Source organism: Triturus cristatus, chromosome 5_1 (assembly GCF_964204655.1).
Source record: "Triturus cristatus chromosome 5_1, aTriCri1.1, whole genome shotgun sequence".
NCBI lineage: Eukaryota > Metazoa > Chordata > Amphibia > Caudata > Salamandridae > Triturus > Triturus cristatus.
Window position 1 is genome coordinate 160,436,329 of NC_140587.1, and position 19,194 is coordinate 160,455,522.

Consider the following 19,194-nt stretch of genomic DNA (forward strand, 5'->3'; position numbering starts at 1 on the left):
CTCTTTTGGTGCTATAGTTGAAGTGTATAGCTCTTGATAGTACATGGAAAATTGCTCTAAAATCTCATGCGCTTGTGTATAAAATATGCCATTTGCCCCTTTTACAACCCTGATATAAGTTTTAGCCCTATCATCTACGACCTTATGAGCTAAGATCCTGCTTATTTGCTCGCCATAGTCATATTGTGCAAAACGATATTTATCAAATCTAGTCGCTATTCTTTCTCTGAATACCTTTTTTGTGGCTACTCTAAGATCTATTAGAGAGAGGAACAACGGTTCTTGATTACGAGTACCCAACAAGACTGCCTCTGCGTGTTGCTCTTCCATCCTTCACATAGCTTGGATAGCCTCCTTAGTTGTAGTTTTCCTTGCTTTATTCTGTTGCCATACATATTGTTGAGTTATGCCTCTGATAACGGCTTTCCAGGTATCCCAGACCATAAGTGGAGAGGCAGACTCAACATTTTCTTTAAAAAATATTTCTAATTGTTTCCCAGTGGTAGCTATATATTCGCTATCCGAAAGCAAGTATCTTGGGAAAGAAAAAGGTCTGAATGTCTTATCTCCTGCTAACATCTGAAATGATAATATTATAGGGTTGTGATCGGACATAACACGTGGGCAGATTTCCAGATCTGACGACAATATTATTTGATCCGAAGCCCATGACATGTCAATTCTCGAATACGATTGATGCGGAGAATCCACTGGGGGAGGAGCAAGTTGGCAGACCGACACCGCCAGGCAGTGCAGGCACATGGAGCGGCTCCAGAGGCTTTCGCACCCACTACCTCATAGCGACGGAAAAATCTATGGAAAATAAATAACCGAGGAGGTGGCGGAAAGTGTAAGAAGGGAGACGGCTTACTGGGAGTGCGGATTGCTGAGACAGATGCAGGCAGCGGCGTTTCCTGGGATACAGAGGCTTCTTTGCGCTTCTCGGCTCACCCGCCTGGTGACTGGGAGGAAGTCAGTGATCCATTGGCGGAGGCTGGTCCTCGGTACAGGCGTTGGCTCAGACATGGCTCCTCCGAAAGTAACTGCCAGAATGACACGTGCAGGAAGGGCGCCGGTGGGCGCGACAGGGGCAGCAGCCGAGGGATCTAGCGAAGTGGAAGAGGCATCGGAGGCAGTGGTATCGGCAAGGCAGCGAGGAGACAGTGCTCCAAGAGTCGGTAAGCCACTGCTTCGACTTTGGCAATCAGGAAAAGCGGCAGAGTTACTCGCAGTGGGTGTTTCCTCAGACCACACCAGCGGCAACAAAATAGACATTCTAATGGAGGCTATACCCGGGAAACAATGTTGCTCTGAGACTGCTTTTGTCAATCAAGGTGATAATGGAAGTGCTTTGGGGCTCAGGCGTGGGTCTGGCTCTGGGCGGATGCAATGGGCTGATGGCTCTGAGAATAGGCTTGTGCAGCCAGATGCTCCAAAGGCTCTACATGAATCAATAGCTGAGTTAAGAATTGAACCTACCAGATCTATGTCAATGAGAGAAACAGGCAAGAACAGCTTACAAATCGAATCCGCTTGCAATATAGCTAATTCATCTAGCAGCGAAGGCTCAGTGATTCACTAAGTATTGGGCCCCAAGCAGGTTCTAGGAGCAAGTCAATGTCTATTGGGCATGACTTTAGCAGCATTGCATACCTCGGCTCCTTCTAATCTACGTATTGATATGGAACTGCCTCGTTCCCCTGCAGATCGGAAAAGGCTGACAGAACACCGTTCACTAGGACCCGTGCCCTCGGTCGAGCGCTTAATAGTCAGATGAAACTGCGGAAGCAGGGACCGAAGCCCATCTTCTCCAGAACGTCGTCCAAGAACCCCCAGTCCACCAAGTCGAAGGCTTTCTCAAAGTCTACCAAGAGGAGAGAGAGGTAGGGTGTGAGCAAGTTGCAATAAGCCAGAGCTGTATGGAGCCTCTGCAAACAATGATGGGTGCCATGCGCCGGCATGAACCCACATTGGTCCGGATGGACCAACGTACGTAAATGGGGCTTAAGACGCTGGGCGAGTAATGTAGCATACAACTTCAGCTCCGTATTAATGAGGGAGATGGGACGATAGTCCGCGCATCGAGGTGAGGGTGGTTGAGATTTGGGAAGGACCACAATGGTGGCCATGTCGGTTTCGAAGGGGAAGGAACCTTTCTCTGTCGCTTCCCTAAATAACTGGGCAAGATATGGAGTCAGTGTCTCTCTATACAGAGGATAGAATTCCTGGGGGAGGCCGTCCGGTACCGGCGTCTTGCCGGACGAGACAAGGGTAATCGTGTCTCCAATCTCTGAGGGGGTGATAGGACGGTCCAGGTCGCCCTGAGCCTCGGAGTCCAATTGATGGAGGTGACAGACTCCAGCCTGCAACAGATCTGTAAGGGTTAGGGAGGGTTTCCTGGCTGTGTAGAGTTGGCGATAGTACGTCGCAAAGGCCTAGGCCATGTCGGCGGGGAATTACGCACCAAGCCGTCCTGGTCTGCAATTTCTGGAATTATTCGATTAGCTATAGGGTAGGTGACTAGTCTATGGAGGAGAGAGACGTTTTTGTCTCCCCACCCGTACACCCTGGCGACAGAACAGCGCCAGAGAAGTTTGGCTGCATCAAGCGACAAATGGCGAATCTCCTCCCGAACGTGAGCAAGGAGCCTCACCTCGGAGGCGTCTGGGTTCAGGGCGGCGGATCGCTCGAGGCGCAGGGCCTGCGCTTCACGTGAGGTGAGCTGCTCCAGCTGTGCGTGCCGCTGGCTTTTGAGTTGCCCTTTGGCAACTCCACGTATCGTTGCCATGCCAGCCTCCCATAAAACGCCTGAAGAAGACACGACCCCTCGTTTGTCTGGAAGTATTGTTTTAGCTCCCGCCCCACCACCTCGCAGTAATCTTTGTCCTGGAGAAACCACGCATTCATTCTCCATGTCTGATGCATGGAGGCGGGGGCTCCCACAGTGAGTAGCACCGGGGAATGGTCCGATTTACCCCTAGGGAGGATAGCGACATCTTGAATCAAGAGGCAGTCGGTCGAGGGAATGTAGAAGGTGTCTATACGTGTGTGTGTGTGGTGCGCAGCCGAGGTGTGGGTGAATGGTCTAGTCCGCGGGTGCCACACACGCCAGGCATCGCAAAGACCCAGGCATTCAGCCCAGTCTGTTAGGTGTTTCGCATGCGCCAGTCTGCCATGGGAAGGGGGCCCAGTTGTGTCGAGTGCAGGAGAGGGAACCGCGTTGAAGTCACCCCCCAGGAAGATGGGGCCCGTGGGCAAGGAAGCCAAGAGTCCCGCGGAGGTGGCCAGGGTTGCAGTCAATCACGATGGGGGAAGAGTACAATGACACCAAGTTAAGGGGTACTCCATTCAGGGTACCGGACAGTGCCACAAAGGTGCCTTGATCATCATGGACCATTCGCGTCGCCACAAACGGAAGGGAGCGCTGCACCAAAATCACAATCCCGCGGGACCCGCGTATGAAGCCCGAGTGCCAGACCCGGTCGTACCCGTATCTCGCTAAGAAGGGGCAGTGGCTACCCAGTAGGTGTGTTTCTTGCAGCATTAGGACCTCCACCCCCTGTCGCTGCGCATATCGAAGGACAGCCGATCGCTTGAGGCGGTCAAGGAGACCATTAACATTCCAGGACAGGAGGCGCAAGGAAACACCCTGCTGTAACATGACTGTCATCCTAATGCACTGTCTCGAGGTGGGGGGGCGGCCCTGAAGGGGAGCTCTGTCCAGGGTGCTGCCGCCGGGATCCGTGATTGGGGCCCAGATACTATGAGTCATGTCTCTCAATGCCAGAGACGGGGCGTCCCGTGAGTACTGGTGCAGTGAAACAAAAAGACAACAAAAAAACAATAACAAAAACCAGGAGACAACGGTGTCATCCCCCCCCCCATCAGCCATTTCTCGATGAATTCAGCAGAGCGGCCCGGCTCTGCCCCCTCCGGAAACCCCACCAGGCAGAGGTTGTTGCGGCACGATCTGTTTTCGGCGTCCTCTGTCCTCCGGTGCAGCTCCTGGGTGTGTGCCTGGAGACTCGCCACCTGCCACTTAAGTTGTTGAACATCGTCTTCCACTGACGATATATGGGATTCCGTTTCTGTGATCCGGGTCGTGGCGTTTCGGAGGTCCTGCCGGATGAGGGTCATGTCCACCCCGACCTCTGCAATCTTCCCCTCCACCGAGGACTGCGAGGTATGGATGGCCTGCAGGATGGTGGTTAGGTCCGAAGCCGGTGGAGCGTCCTTTTCGGCAGCACCCCCCGTAGCCCCATTGTCCGTGGTTGTGAAGCGGTCCAGTTTGGTCTGGGTAGCCGGGGTCTTAGCTGGTCCATTCCGGCCCATGGCTGCACCCCACGGGGCAGGAGGAGAGGGGAGGAACCCCTTCGAGAGACTCGGGCACGAATGTCACAGGGGGGCCACCAGACTGTCTAGGTTGATGATGGCAAACGACCTAAGGTGGAGGTAGCCGCCCTCCAAAACCATTTGTGGCCTGACCAAGGCGGACGATGTGGAGACACCCAACATGGTGGTGTAGGATGAGGCCGAAAGGCGAAGGCCGGACGCCGGCAGAGGAAACTCACAGTGAGGCCCTCACGCCGCTCGATGGGAGCGGCCGAACACCCCCAGTCCTCGCCGCACCCACCCAGAAGGGAAGGCACCGATCCCAGCAACAGGATGCTCACAAAAAAATTTTTTCAAACAAATAAAAAAAAAGGTTTATGCCCGGTGGGTCCAGGATCCCAGCTCCAAGACCCGGGAGAGTGTACCCGCCGCGAACCCCGGGGCTCATGCGGGGTCCAAACCAGGGAGTCCAAAGGAGGGCCGCAAAAGACCAGGCCCCGTCCCCGAGGATGGGATTCAGGCAGGCTGCTAGGCAAGATGCCAAGTGTAAGTACTCTGCTCACAAGCTCCGTGACAGCCCAGGATGAAGGAGGGCCCAGGGGCAGGACCTCTCCACCGCTGCCCGATACACGCGGCTGATCACCCCTGACCCGAAGGCGCCGCCCAGAAGGCCGGGCGGGTGGATACAGTAGAACTGATGGAGCAAAAGGAGTGTAGGCCTGAGGGACCCCCGCTGCTGCTCGATGAAGCATCGGCGTCGTCCCCTGTCACAGGTCCGGGGGGGTTCCACCACAGAGATGGAGTTGCGTAAGAGTCAGGACCGGGGAGGAGAGAAACATGAGGGTGTAGCTCCCCCCGTGCCGGGCCGCCCGCGTCCGCAGAGGGGGCCCTGTTCCCATCGACCTCGGGACCCCCTCCAGGGGCCGGGACTCACCGCCAAAAGTGGTGTATTGTAGCGTTGGCCCACTGGATCCGGGGACGCTCCTCAGGCGGCCGGCTCCAGCGACGGTACAAACGGGCACGGACCAGGGGGTGCCAGCGTGATTCCAACACCGGCTCCAGGTGAGCTCAGGAGTCCACACCGCTCAGGCCGCCAGTACTCGGCCAGCTGTCCCCGCCACACGAAACCACGGCCGAAGGGTGCGTCCCAGCGCGGGGACCCGAGGAGATGATGGCAGCGATCTCTGGCGAGGCAGGCCCACCCGACGGCTTCCGCCACCCCAGCCGGCGTAATCAACAGGCTCGGGCGGGCCCTCAGCCACATATCTGCAGACGAGCGCCCGAGGGGCCAGCAGCGCTCCAGGCACACAGCGCACCACCGGACCTCCTCTGTCACGGAGAGCACCCTTCAGTGCCCCCTCTCCGCACCAGCCACAACAGAGTTCAGTGGAACAAAGAGCTCGCCGGTCAGCGAGGGCAGCCTGCCATTTTAGGGGCCGAGGCCCGCCTGTCACACGATCCACCTCCTAAAGCCTCCCTCCGTTGGAAATCAACAGCAAAGGTTGCGGCCAGGTTCCTGACAGACAACCAGTCGGCGAAAAGATGGCTGGATGGCTCTCTTCTTGGGCGGATGGTGGAGGGGTCCGGGAGCGCACTCAAGGTGCGACCACCATCTTAGCTCGGCAAGCCACCGGAAATTTGGAATTTAGAATCTGGTTTTGGAACTTGCTATTTGTTTTGACTAACATTTTTTCTTACAGGTAATGTGAGAATATTTTTTATTTCTCTCTGTTCATAAGTTTTTTATATCTTATATAACATGCCTGTGATTAGCACTCTTTGGAAGTTTTGTTGTTGCTGCTGCGATAAGCAGGGCATATTGAAAGCAAGTCAGCCGGCGCCACCAGAAGGTACGCCGAATTTTGAGATGTACATCAAATATGGTATTTGTCCCATCATGTATATGCATTGTGGAACAAATATACAAAAGGGGATCCCCAGATGCAATGGCCATTAGAGGTAACAATGGACCCTCACAAACTTGAGTATCTAGAGAAACGATTGTTTTTAAAGAAAGTTAGGCCAGCTATGTTTGACAGTTTGCATATGTGGAGGAAAGAAGTGAAGGAGCGGAAGCTCAAGGCAGAGAAGGTACAAAGGAAACAGGAAAGGAAGACAGAGTATCAGAAGTTTAAGAAATTGAAGGATAAGGAAGTTCAGAAGAAAAAGGAATGTTTAGATAGAGAGCATAGATTATTCATATCTAAGGAATATATAGTTAGACCGACAATAGCAGTTCAGGTCCACCAAGAGGATGTGGATTCAGACAATGATGGACTACTGATCGAACGACCCCCACCCCCCATATGTACCCTTAACACCTCTTCCCCCTTGACCACCAAAAGTCAAGCTTTCTCATCAACTTATGGTCCAATGGGAGATGACTAAAGCACAGAATGGCCCTGATGATGTTAGAGCTATTAATCGACAGTGTCAGATAGGAGCCTTCCCTGTAAGTAGGATTAACGCTGCCATAGCAACGATAATTGGATATCGTAATAAACTCTCTTGCTCTCCTCAAATAAGACCTATGAGGGAAGCTGTGCCACAGTTCATTCCTGGAAGAGGGAATGCAGATAATGATGACCCCTAATAGTCCTGATGCTAGTGCCCATTTTTTGTATAATTGTATATATACGCCCTGGAAAAGGACGGATGTACTCACTTTAAAAGCATCCTTACCAGATATCTGGAAAAATCCTAGAGGATTTTATGATGATGTACAGTACAGGCAGCCATTGATTCTTGTATCATGACCTTAGCAGATATTGATATGTTTTTGGTATGATCCTGCCACCAGATATATGGCGACTTTCCTGGAAACAGGATCATGCTGTTGACTTGGGAGGACACTGGGCTGCCATAGTAGCCGCCGATAGGGATAGGAAGCCTGGTAAGAAACCTAGTCAGCTCATGCTGGATCTTCCTGGAAAAATACTCACTTATATAAAAACGATGGTTCCGGCCAGGAAAATAGATTGCGCATTTCTCACTGCTTGTAAACAAAAACAGGGAGAGGCCGTCCATGATTTCTTTACTTGCTTTGAGGAAGTGTTCCACGATTTTAGTGGGCAAGATATATCTACACCTACGGGTGCACATTTATTCGTAGATCGATTTGTGGGAGATATCGGTTCGCTTAAAAAATTCTGAGAGTACATGGGCTTCAGTAACCCCGAAAGCTATATTAGATATGGCTCAGTATTATTCGAATCAGGTGACGACTGAGCAAGAACGAAAAGAAGGAAAACTAAAAGAATTGAAAACTAAGGTGATGATGGTCCAGGCCTATGGACCGCAAGGTCGAGGTTGTGGTCAAAATTATGGTCAGAATTTCAGACAACCACCTCTAGTAGGGCCACCGCGTAGACAAACTCCACTAGGGCTGGATCAATCTGCTTATTGTAAGGAGAAGGGACATTGGCGTTCCGAATGTCCTGTTTTAGCTGCTGGTGGGAGAGGAAGGGGACAAGTGAATGGTAGTTGGGGGACTTCAGCTCCCCGACAGCAGCCACAGGAGGTTCAAGCTCCAGAGAGAAATAGGTCAGGAAATTATTTTGATCAACGAAATAATCAATATTCTATGGAGGATTGGGAATCAGAGGAAACTGTGGGAACACATTTTGTCTAGGACAGCGTAGGACAAGGAGGACCAGTAGAGATACCTGTAGACCAGTCAGGGCCCTATATAACAGTCACTACACTTGGGCCTGAGGCTTGAGCCGGGAGATCGAGGCTGCTGCGCTGTGCGAGGTGTTTAAGCGCTGTTACTGCTAATTTAGGTGGCTTTTATTCTTGTTTTTTATCGTGTACTGACCATCAGCCTAATGCATCAAGCCAAAATCCAGTCGGTAAAATACAGAATCGCTAATAACACCCGTTAGCGAGTAAATAAAACCTAATCCCAATGCATCAACCCAAATACAAAAATCGCTATTTAAGGAATCCTTAAATAGCGATTCCTTAAATTGCGATTGCATTTAAGGAATCCCAAATTGAGATTCCTTAAATGCAATGCATGAAAGTTAAAAAATTAGCGAATTCGCTAATAGGGGGAGCAAATTACCATGAAGATGAACTGCATAGTAATTTGCCAAAAGTTTGAAAAATGCACTTTTGTGCATTTTTCAAAGTTTCATGTTGCGCACACACATGCCCTTAGAGCATGTGTGTGTGCAACATATGTGCACATATCAATTTCAGGGGTGCAATAGGGTGTCATTTTGACACCCTTGCACCCTTGAAATTGCATGAGCAATTTGCGAGAACCTACTGGTACTCGCATTTTGCTCATGCAATCTCCAATTCATTCCTATGGGCCTGGAGGCCCATAGGAATGATTGGGACGGCATTCCTTAATTGCTACTCGCAATTTGCTAGTCGCAATTAAGGAAAGTTAAGGAATCACTATTTGAATAGCGATTCCTACATGCATAGCCTTTTGCTATTCCTTATTAGCGATTCCTTATTTTTCGCTAATAAGGAATCGCAAATGGCATTGTTGATGCATGTGCCCCCATATGTTTTACTAGTGTTTCCCCCTTATTGATTGATTTTTAAACCAAACATACTGCCAACTCGCTTTGAAAAACACTATCTTTTATACACTGAGGCTGATTCCTTTGTTTGTACCTCTCCCACGCGTATTTTGCACTGTATTTCATGATCCTTGCCCGCCCGCCCGCCATCTTGGAGGTAACGTGGGGAGCAGTCTAGCGTCTGCTTCCCACACGTTATTTAGAGGGCCATGACGCAAGCGCGCAGCGGACGCGCGCAGCGGGCGTGCCGGCGGCGCGCCAAAGGCAAACCCGTCTGCGCCCGTCCGCGCCAGGAGGCCGCCAGGCGCCAGGGACTATGCCGCTTCTACTACCTGTTCTAGTAAGTTCAAATTTACCTACAGTGGGGCTGCTCTCAGGCTTATTCTAACTAAATGTTCCATGGCTAACCTGATATGCCCCAATGTGGGACTACACTATTTGGAAGGACCTATCTCCTGCTTACTATGTAGATTCCATAGTTACTCGGAAGATAAAATCCCACAAAATGTACTTGCAGCTACTGGTTTTGGGCAGGATGATACGGTGCCCCCTACCCCCCTGGACACTAATACTACTAGCCATAGTCAATCTCTGACTCCTAAGGCTACACAGTGTAATCTCTGGAAGGGTTTTTTAGGGAACGTGAGATCACTCCCAAAACACGCCGTAGAGATCTGGGACCTATTAAATACTGACTTACCTGATGTAGGTTTCTTAACTGAGACCTGGTTGAAGCCCTCTTGTGGCCCTGACATTAAGATCGCCATCCCAAATGGCTACAAGATTCTGCGTCTTGATAGGCAGTTGAAAACCGGTGGGGGAGTTGCAATCATCCATAAAGAGCGCGCAAAAATTACCATCTCAGACCAATGTATCAATGCTCAAATTGAAATCTTGATTTTCAAAATGGAAATGATCACCCTTGATTCATGGAGAGGGGCACTGGTCTATCGCCCTCCGGGCCCTATAAGGGACTTCTCTTCCCAACTAATGGAAATAATAGCCCCCCACGTGATTGCATCCGAGAACTTCCTATTATTGGGAGATTTTAACATTCATAGCGAAAATCTTTCACTTCCGGAAATATCAGCCTTTGTCTCTGATCTATCTACCTTACACCTCACCAAAAAGAACGATGGCCCTACACACACGCCAGGGCATACTATTGATATAATCTTTTCCAATACCGATCGGCTTATCTGTGAGGCTCCCCGCCCTATGTGTTGGACGGATCATGCATTTATTAATTTCCACGTGCAATGTTCATATAAGTCTACTTTATCGGCAGTACACACCCAACTTTCCTATAGACAATGGTACAAAATCCATCCGGAGTCCTTTTCTCTAGCTTTTATATCCCCAAGGTACCCTCAGACCAATAATATTGAAGATAACCTTACCCTTTTTAACGCTTCTGTGTCAGCAACCATTAATTCTATTGCCCCTGTAAAGACCTGCACTAAAGCTCCTAGGAGCTATTTGGCTGTCTGGTTTACTCCTGAATTATGTACGACTAAAAGTGCGTTGTACTCACCTTGACACTGATAAAGTGAACTATAGAGCTGCTCGCACCCTCTACCTTACTGAAATAAAACAAGCTCGCAAATCATACATAGCCTCTCAGCTAAGTCAGGCAGGCAACGCCCCTAAAATTCTCCATCAAATCCTGCGAAATTTTATTTGCCCTAAAGCATGCGATTTGGATAATAATTACTCCCAGCTTCTGTGCAATAAAATTAGCTCCTTCTTTATTCAAAAAATTGATACCATCTATGATAAATTCTCTAAGACTTCCCTCACATCATGGTCTGTTGACACTGATAAACCTATTGGTGCCAAACACACAACTCTGTTGGCCTTTCCTCCCCTCTCTCGGGATGAGACCACTGCACTTTTGTGCAACGTTAAATCCGGCTCCCCCTTAGATGTTATGCCTGCAAAAATTTCGGCATCTGTCGCACATGTACTGGCAGATTCTGTCAACTTACTTTTCAACTCCTCTTTAAGTAAGGGGATGGTCCCCCTCGCTTGGAAAGCAGCCCAGGTCATTCCTCTGCGGAAAAACAACAAGCTTCCCATGGATGACCTCTCCAACCTGCGTCCTATCTCCCGTCTCCCCTACTTGGGCAAGGTATTGGAGAAACATGTGAATAAACATCTTTCAAACTATATCGAGGCTACCGGCCAGCTGGACCCGTCCCAATCAGGGTTCCGTGCAAACTATAGTACTGAGACTGCTTTGGTAGCAGTCACAGATTGCAACAGGCGGACACTTGATCAAGGACAATCTGCCATCTTAGTCCTTTTAGATCTCTCCGCCGCCTTCGATACGGTTGACCATCTGACCCTTCTTGGAAGACTAAAAACGACCGGACTTGGGGGAACGGCGATGAGTTGGGTAACCAGCTTCCTCTCCGAACGCACACAAACTCTCAACCTTGGCCCCTTTCGCTCCACTACTGAAAGTCTGAACAAGGGTGTGCCACAGGGCTCCTGTTTGAGCCCAACATTATTTAATATCTATGTGGCCCCCCTTGCTTCTCTTTTAAGATCCCTTGGGTTCATCCCTGTATCCTATGCGGATGATACCCAACTTATCTTCCCTTTTGATAAATCCTCTCTGACAGCTCAATCATCTTTCTCCCTGGGTATGTTAGCTATCTCGGAGTGGATGAGTAGCAATTTTCTTCAGCTGAATGCAAGCAAAACAGAGATTATTCTCTATGGGGATGCCTCCATTATGTGGTCACCTACCTAGTGGCCAACAGATTTGGGCATCGCTCCACAGCCTAAACTTACAGCAAAGAACCTTGGTGTCCGCTTCGACCAGGCTATGACTATGAACGATCATGTAACTTTTACAGTCAGCGCATGTTTCTACACTCTGAGCCTCTTAAGGAAAGCTCTCCCCTATCTTCCGGATTCTTTCCGCAAGACACTTGTCCAAGCTCTTGTGCTGAATAAAATAGATTACTGTAATGCTCTTCTGGTCGCCGCCAATGAGTCTGCCCTCAGGCGCTTGCAGGTGGTACAAAACACCGCTGCACGTCTGGTTACCAATGCACCGTATAGATCAGCCTCTCTCCCGCTGCTTCAACGCTTGCACTGGCTGCCGGTGAGGAAACGAGTTATGTTTAAGCTTTGCTGCCTGACACATAAAGCATTATGGGGCCCTGGACTGATATATCTAACGGAAAGACTCCACCAATACATTCCCAATCATGAACTGAGATCATGCTCTAAATCCCTGCTACTCATTCCGAGGATAAAGAGAGCACGGATGGGAGGTAGATCTTTCTCCTACCAAGCTCCGCTGGTTTGGAATCAGCTCCCCCTTCCGCTCAGACAATGTTCTGACTACCTCCGGTTCAGGAAGATTCTGAAAACCACTATGTTCACAGAATGACTTCTCTTTTATGCTCTTGCACAGCTCTACCAGCGCTGAGAGACCCCCTCGGGGGTGATTCACGCGCTCTACAAACTATTTAACATAACATAACATAACAGACATTTTTTGTGGAAACAGGGGCAACACATAGTGCAATATCTCAGAAACTGGTCCCTGGGACACCCTTGTCTGGCCTAGTGATTACATCGATAGGATTTGATGGAACACCAACTCCTAGCCCTGTGTCCCAAAAACTACCTTTGCAGGTTAAAAATGTCATCACTACAGCCCCCTTTTTACTTCCCCCACATGCTCCAGATAATTTGATTGGACTAGATCTTTTGAAATATTTCCCTGCTACTATACATTGTTCCCTGTCTGGAGTACGTGTCATTTTTGGGAAAAAGACATTGCCTAAACAATATATTTTTTCTTTATGTGCGGACCTTGATTCTGTCCCTTCATGTGTTTGGGCTACTGCTGACAGATGTGGGAAGAATCGACATTTCCCCAGTTCATATACAGGTTCGGGAGGATGCTTCCTTACCAAGGGTCCCGCAATATAAAATATCAAAGTAAGGTGAGGATGCACTGATATCTATCATTGATGACATGATACGTACAGGAATGGTTGTGGAAGTTTCCTGTAATGTATGCAATAGCGGTAAAAAAGGGGGTGGTGATGGACGGAGCATCAGAACCAATCAAACACTCACACCCAGTCAACAGATCTGGGTTTGATCCATCACCGTTCTTCAGCCCACTCTGCCACCCCAGTTCAGACATGGCCATATGCAAATCAGTCTGACCCTGTGCCTCATGGGAACAGTCCAGCCCGAACTGCCAAGCCATGCTTTCCCTGGACCGGAAACAAGCTTCCTAGGACCGGTTTCTGGCATTTCAGCCGTCTTCAGCGAGGCTTGCTTGAATCCAGTGGCAAAGTGAGCAAGGGACTCAGGTCTGAGCATAAGCTGCCAACTTATGGCGAACAAAGAGGTACCATAGGGGGTGGTGATGGACGGAGCATCAGAACCAATCAAACACTCACACCCAGTCAACAGATCTGGGTTTGATCCATCACCGTTCTTCAGCCCACTCTGCCACCCCAGTTCAGACATGGCCATATGCAAATCAGTCTGACCCTGTGCCTCATGGGAACAGTCCAGCCCGAACTGCCAAGCCATGCCTTCCCTGGACCGGAAACAAGCTTCCTAGGACCGGTTTCTGGCATTTCAGCCGTCTTCAGCCAGGCTTGCTTGAATCCAGTGGCAAAGTGAGCAAAGGACTCACATCTGAGCATACCCTGCCAACTTATGGCGAACAAAGCGGTACAAAAGGGGGTGGTGATGGACGGAGCATCAGAACCAATCAAACACTCACACCCAGTCAACAGATCTGGGTTTGATCAATCACCGTTCTTTAGCCCACTCTGCCACCCCAGTTCAGACATGGCCATATGCAAATCAATCTGACCCTGTGCCTCATGGGAACAGTCCAGCCCGAACTGCCAAGCCATGCCTTCCCTGGACTGGAAATAAGCTTCCTAGGACCGGTTTCTGGCATTTCAACCGTCTTCAGCCAGGCTTGCTTGAATCCAGTGGCAAAGTGAGCAAGGGACTCACGTCTAAGCATACCCTGCCAACTTATGGCGAACAAAGCGGTACAAAAGGGGGTGGTGATTGACGGAGCATCAGAACCAATCAAACACTCACACCCAGGCAACAGATCTGGGTTTGATCCATCACCGTTCTTTAGCCCACTCTGCCACCCTAGTTCAGACATGGCCATATGCAAATCAGCCTTGACCCTGTGCCCCATGGTAACAGTCCAGACCGAACTGCCAGGCCAGGTTCTCCCTGGACCAGAAATAAGCATCCTGGGACTGGTTTCAGGGTATGTCACCCTTCTTCAGCCAGGCTACCTTGAATCCAGTGGCGCAGTGAGCAAGGGACCCAAGTCTGGGCATACCCATGCTCTCCATGCCACTGGAGTCAAGCTATCTTGGCTGAAGAGCAGTGAAACCCCGAAACCGGTCCTAGGATGCTTGTTTCCAGTCCAGGAAGGACCTGGCCTGGCAGTTCGGGCTGGACTGTTACCATGGGGCACAGGGTCAAGGCTGATTTGCATATGGCTGGGTTCAAACTGGAATGGCATGGTGAGCAAAAAAACGATGGATTTAGGCCCAGATCTCTGTACTGGGGTGAATGTATGACATTGTTCTGCATTCTGTCCATCAATTGTTGTTTTTGCATTTGTCACCCTGAGTTGGACGAGTATGCCCAGATGTGGGTCCCGTGCTCTCCATGCCACTGGAGTCAAGCTATCCTGGCTGAAGAGGGGTGAAATCCCAAAACAGGTCCTAGGATGCTTGTTTCCAGTCTAGGGAGGACCTGGCCTGGCAGTTCGGGCTGGACTGTTCCCATAGGGCACAAGGTCAAGACTGATTTGATTATGGCTGGGTTCAAACTGGAATGGTATGGTGAGCAAAAAAAAACAATGGCTTTAGGCCCAGATCTCTGTACTGGGGTGAATGTATGACATTGTTCTGCATTCTGCCCATCAATTGTTGTTTTTGCATTCATCTCCTGACCAGTCATCTAGCTCTAACTTAGCTAAGCCCTCCATTGGTATATGATGTACTAAAACCACTACAACATGAAAATACTGAGCAACTAACAGCGCAGCTTTTTGATCATACGGAGCCAACACTTACTTCGATTTTTGAGGCCTTGAAAGCTCAGAGACAAAATGCACAGGAGCACTATGTTCAAGTTAGAGCAGATAATTATGGTATTCAGCAGGTATTGCAGGAGGTGACACAAAGTCGGGACACTCGTGAATGATGTTGCGGAATTACAGCAGCGGGTAGCAGACAATGAGGAGGTCATCGCACAGACGGCGGACTCGCTTCAGACTCATGATGTTCATATTACAGCGCTGCAGCTTAAAGTCGAGGATTTGGAGAATCGCCAGCGCCGGCATAATCTAAAATTGTTTGGTATTCCGGAGGGAAAGGAGGGGGTATATCCTAGAGCTTTTATAGTACAGCTCTTACAGAAGGCTTTCACGGACCTGGGGGACTGGGACTGGGACTGTCAGGTACAGAGGGCCCATAGGCTCCTGCTGGTGCAGCATAAGCAGGGGTCTCGCTACCCGCGGCCATTTTTGATCTTATTTGGCCATTTTTTGCTACGGCAGGCTGTATATCTGAAAGCCCGCCCGAGCTCCCCTGCGACACTCGGTCACTTTTTTTGTGAGATCAGATCTCTGTAAAGTGTCAATGGATAGACGCTGGCAACTGCGACAACGAATTGAGCCACTAAAGGCCACCGGAGCACAAGTGTTTTTGCAGGAACCTGCACGCTTGAAGGTCTTGCGTGGGGGTCAACGCATTTTTTTCTGGCTGTAAAAGATGAAAAAGAGGCTATTGTTAGATGTCAAACTGCGGTGGGGGTAAAGCTTGAGGTGTATGTTGCTGTTTTTCTACATATTCTCTTTTCTTCTCTTTCCTCTTCTCGGTCTCTTCATTCTTTTTTCTTTCTTTTTTTTCTCTTCTTTTTATCTGGTGGGTGTGGGTTTGGCTCGGGAGCCACCGTGGTTGCACTGGCTCCAAGTAGCTGCCCATCAGCAGCAGCTCAACAAAGGGGATGAATCCTCCCTCTCGATACGGGGTGGGGGCTGCTAAGGGTTTGGGATGGGGTGGGTGGTTTCTAGTAAGGCAAGAAAACATCAACACGAGGACATATAAAGATCTCAGACACAAATATACAAACGGAGATAATAAGGAGGGAACTCGCATTGGAATAAGAGCACATACAGTATTGGGTAGCAATCTATCTGCAATGAATAATTTTGGTAATGGATCAGATTAAATGTTTAGTCTAGAATGTTGCTAGTCTTAATAGTAAACTCAAGAGACAACTAGTACACGAAGAGCTAAAAATTTATAATCCTCAGCTAGCTCTGTTAACAGAAACACATCTTTCTTTCAAAGATAGGAATCTTTTGCAACAACTGGGTTATGAAATAATTGCATGTACGTCACAGACCTGTTCAATAAGGGGTGTTGCAATATTAAAACATAAACGTTTTGTATGTGTCATACATAAGATACTGGACGATCAGGCGGGTAGATGGGCAATAGCACAGCTGGAAATCAGGGGGAAGAAATATGTTTTTTCTGCTTTATATGGCTCCAATGTGGATGATTCTTCAGTCATTGATTTATCGAATATGGAAATGCTGAATTGGGAGGGAGAAAGGGTGGTAATGGGTGACTTTAATTGCATTATGGATTATAGCATTGATACCACTAGACATGGGACTACTTATAGAATGCGTAAGAGACAGGCTGCAATAGTAGAACTAGGTCACCTGCAGCTAATTAGAGATGTATGGAGTTTTTTGTATCCAGGATATAAGTAATACAGCAGCATTTGTTTAATAATTTCATTTGAATTTAAAAATGACTAACACCTGTTGCCAAAGTCATTCTTATAGCTTCAGGTGGTCTAGAACAGTTTGTACTGTTACACTTGTAGAAGAGTGATGGTTAGTACTTGTGTTGGTACTGTCACTGGCAGTGCTGGGAGGGACAATGGGTGGTGCAGGCTTACATGGCCTCCTGTAATAGCCCTGCCACTCTTTTTTTGTTACAAATTAGATACGATCTACGACCCTCCACTCCAAGATACTCTGACAAATGTTTTATTCCATGACACTCTACTACCCTCTACACAACTCTATATGCCACTTCACAACACACTATTCCACTCTACCCCAATCCAATGTATGCCACTCTATGTTACTCATCTCTACGACACTCTATGCCACAACACTCTATGCCACATCACTCTGTGCCACTCCATTCTGCAACACTCTACTCCACGCCCCAACCTCTATGCCCCTCCACTCTACACCACTTTACTCCACTCTATTCTACTCTTTGCCAGGCCACTCTTCTCTTCTCTTTGTCACTGACTTTTAGCCATGCTGAACAACAGCCACACTGGTGTACAACATGGCTAAAACACATTGGCATAGCTAATAGCTCTTGCATAAGCGAGAACTATTGGCTTTACCAATGCTGGCTCTCCTCTTCCTCCTTTGTCTCTCCCTCTCTTTTTCATTTTTTTAATAAAATTATAAAATATCCTTATTTATTTTTTTGTATTGTAATACTATGCTACCATAACATTAATTTAGCTGTTCGAGCTTTTTCTTATGTAATAACAGTACTTTGTTACCCTTTCTTAGTTTCTTTCCACTTCTCTTTCCTTTACTTGACTTTTCAAAACTATTTGCCATTTCACGGTTTATTATTTTAACATAGTGTTTAATGAAGCATATTTAAACAAAACACACTGATATGTCACATCTGGGAATGATCCCAACAGGGAAAGCTACTGAAGAAGTCCAGGCGGCTATGGCCAGAAAGAAAACCTCTCCCGATGCCATCATTTGTCTGACAGCTTCATGGTGTTATGTGCAAACTAGGGAACCCAATTCAAAGTCGGCCAGGGACCTTTGGGTACAAGTATTTTATGTAGACAATGGTCCCTCACAACACGAATAGAAGTAGGAATTGATATAGAAATACAATGAGATCTATATGAGTTTGCCCATCCGAGCAAAGAATCTTTAATACATTCATCTTAAAGTAAAACAATACATTTTCAAGTGGGAACATGAACAACATAAAAACAAAAAAAGGAAATGGAAAGGCTCAGGCGTTTACATGCGCTTGCGTTTAGAATACACAATGTTCCAAGCACATGTGCAAAACAACATCGTAGCACATTACAATGAGAAAAGAATAATTATTGTGTCAAGGTGTACAGAGTCAACGACGTTTCGATCCCATAAAACAAGATACCGGGATCATCATCAGGACATTAGAATGTATGCCTGGGACTAATGTTTGTTGATCTCAGTCATGTCAGAGAGGGACTGGGACGAACTGACATGGCAGGCGCGAGGGCGAGTCCTCGTAACGAGGACTCCTAAGAAGGTCCGGTGAGTGACACAATGTCAGTGGTAGGTATTATTTCCTGAGTTGAAGGTACCGTAAATTGTAGTTGGCGAGCCACCAAATAGCGCCGAGGTCGGTCCAACGTTTGTGTCAGATGACACACAGCCAAGTAGGGAATCGCTCAGCGGTGGATGTCCATGTGCACTAGAACACCGGAAAGGGATTCCGGTTTTCTGGTGCACCGGACCTTCTTAGGGGTTCCCTTTACGAGGTGCGCCCTCGAGCCTGCCGTGTCAGTTTGTTCCGTACATAAGATTTGTTTTATCTCAGATCAACACTGTTCACATTTTCTGTCTTATACGCAAAGTAATAGGTCAATGTTTATGCATCTCTTGACTGTAGCCAAACTTCTCAGACGTCTCACAAATGTGACACTAGGGTGTCAGTGCATTCACCTTTGGAATGGTTGATCAATAGCCGTATAGGAGATGGCCAGCTATATGATTTTAAGAAGCATCCAAAATGAATTAGGTTAAAAAGAGCCAGTCCATACCAGTGCATTGAGTTCATTGTATTCTGCCTCAGGTGATTTATGTGCCTCAACAATAACAATATACCTGCCCTCACTAACTGAGCTGTATTCGAAAAAGATAGTAAAGGCAGAACAGTGGGACCATACATTTCAAAACAACAGGGCGTGTTCAATTTAGGGTGTCATGATTACATTCAGGGAAGCGTCTGTGATGATGACTATTGCAACATTTGTGGCACTATCTCACACTGACAATCAAAACATGCAAGGTTCTTGCTTGCATAATCTTTCCAACATCTGACCTAGGAATGATCCCACAAAAAATTGTGCCTCTGCCTCAATTTCTCAAGCATGCTGAATGATCAATGACAAAAGAGGCTTCGATTACTCCCCTGGCTCAAAAATTATTCTTAAAAACATGAGTACCTTTTAT

The 19,194-nt window shown here is 48.2% G+C and overlaps 1 protein-coding gene across 6 annotated transcripts in view; it reads right to left on the reverse strand.

Moving 5' to 3' along the window:
- The window catches only part of LOC146830504 (ubiquitin carboxyl-terminal hydrolase CYLD-like), a 493,223-nt gene that overhangs the window by 281,016 nt on the left and 193,013 nt on the right, over window positions 1-19,194 (reverse strand). The window lies entirely within an intron of this gene.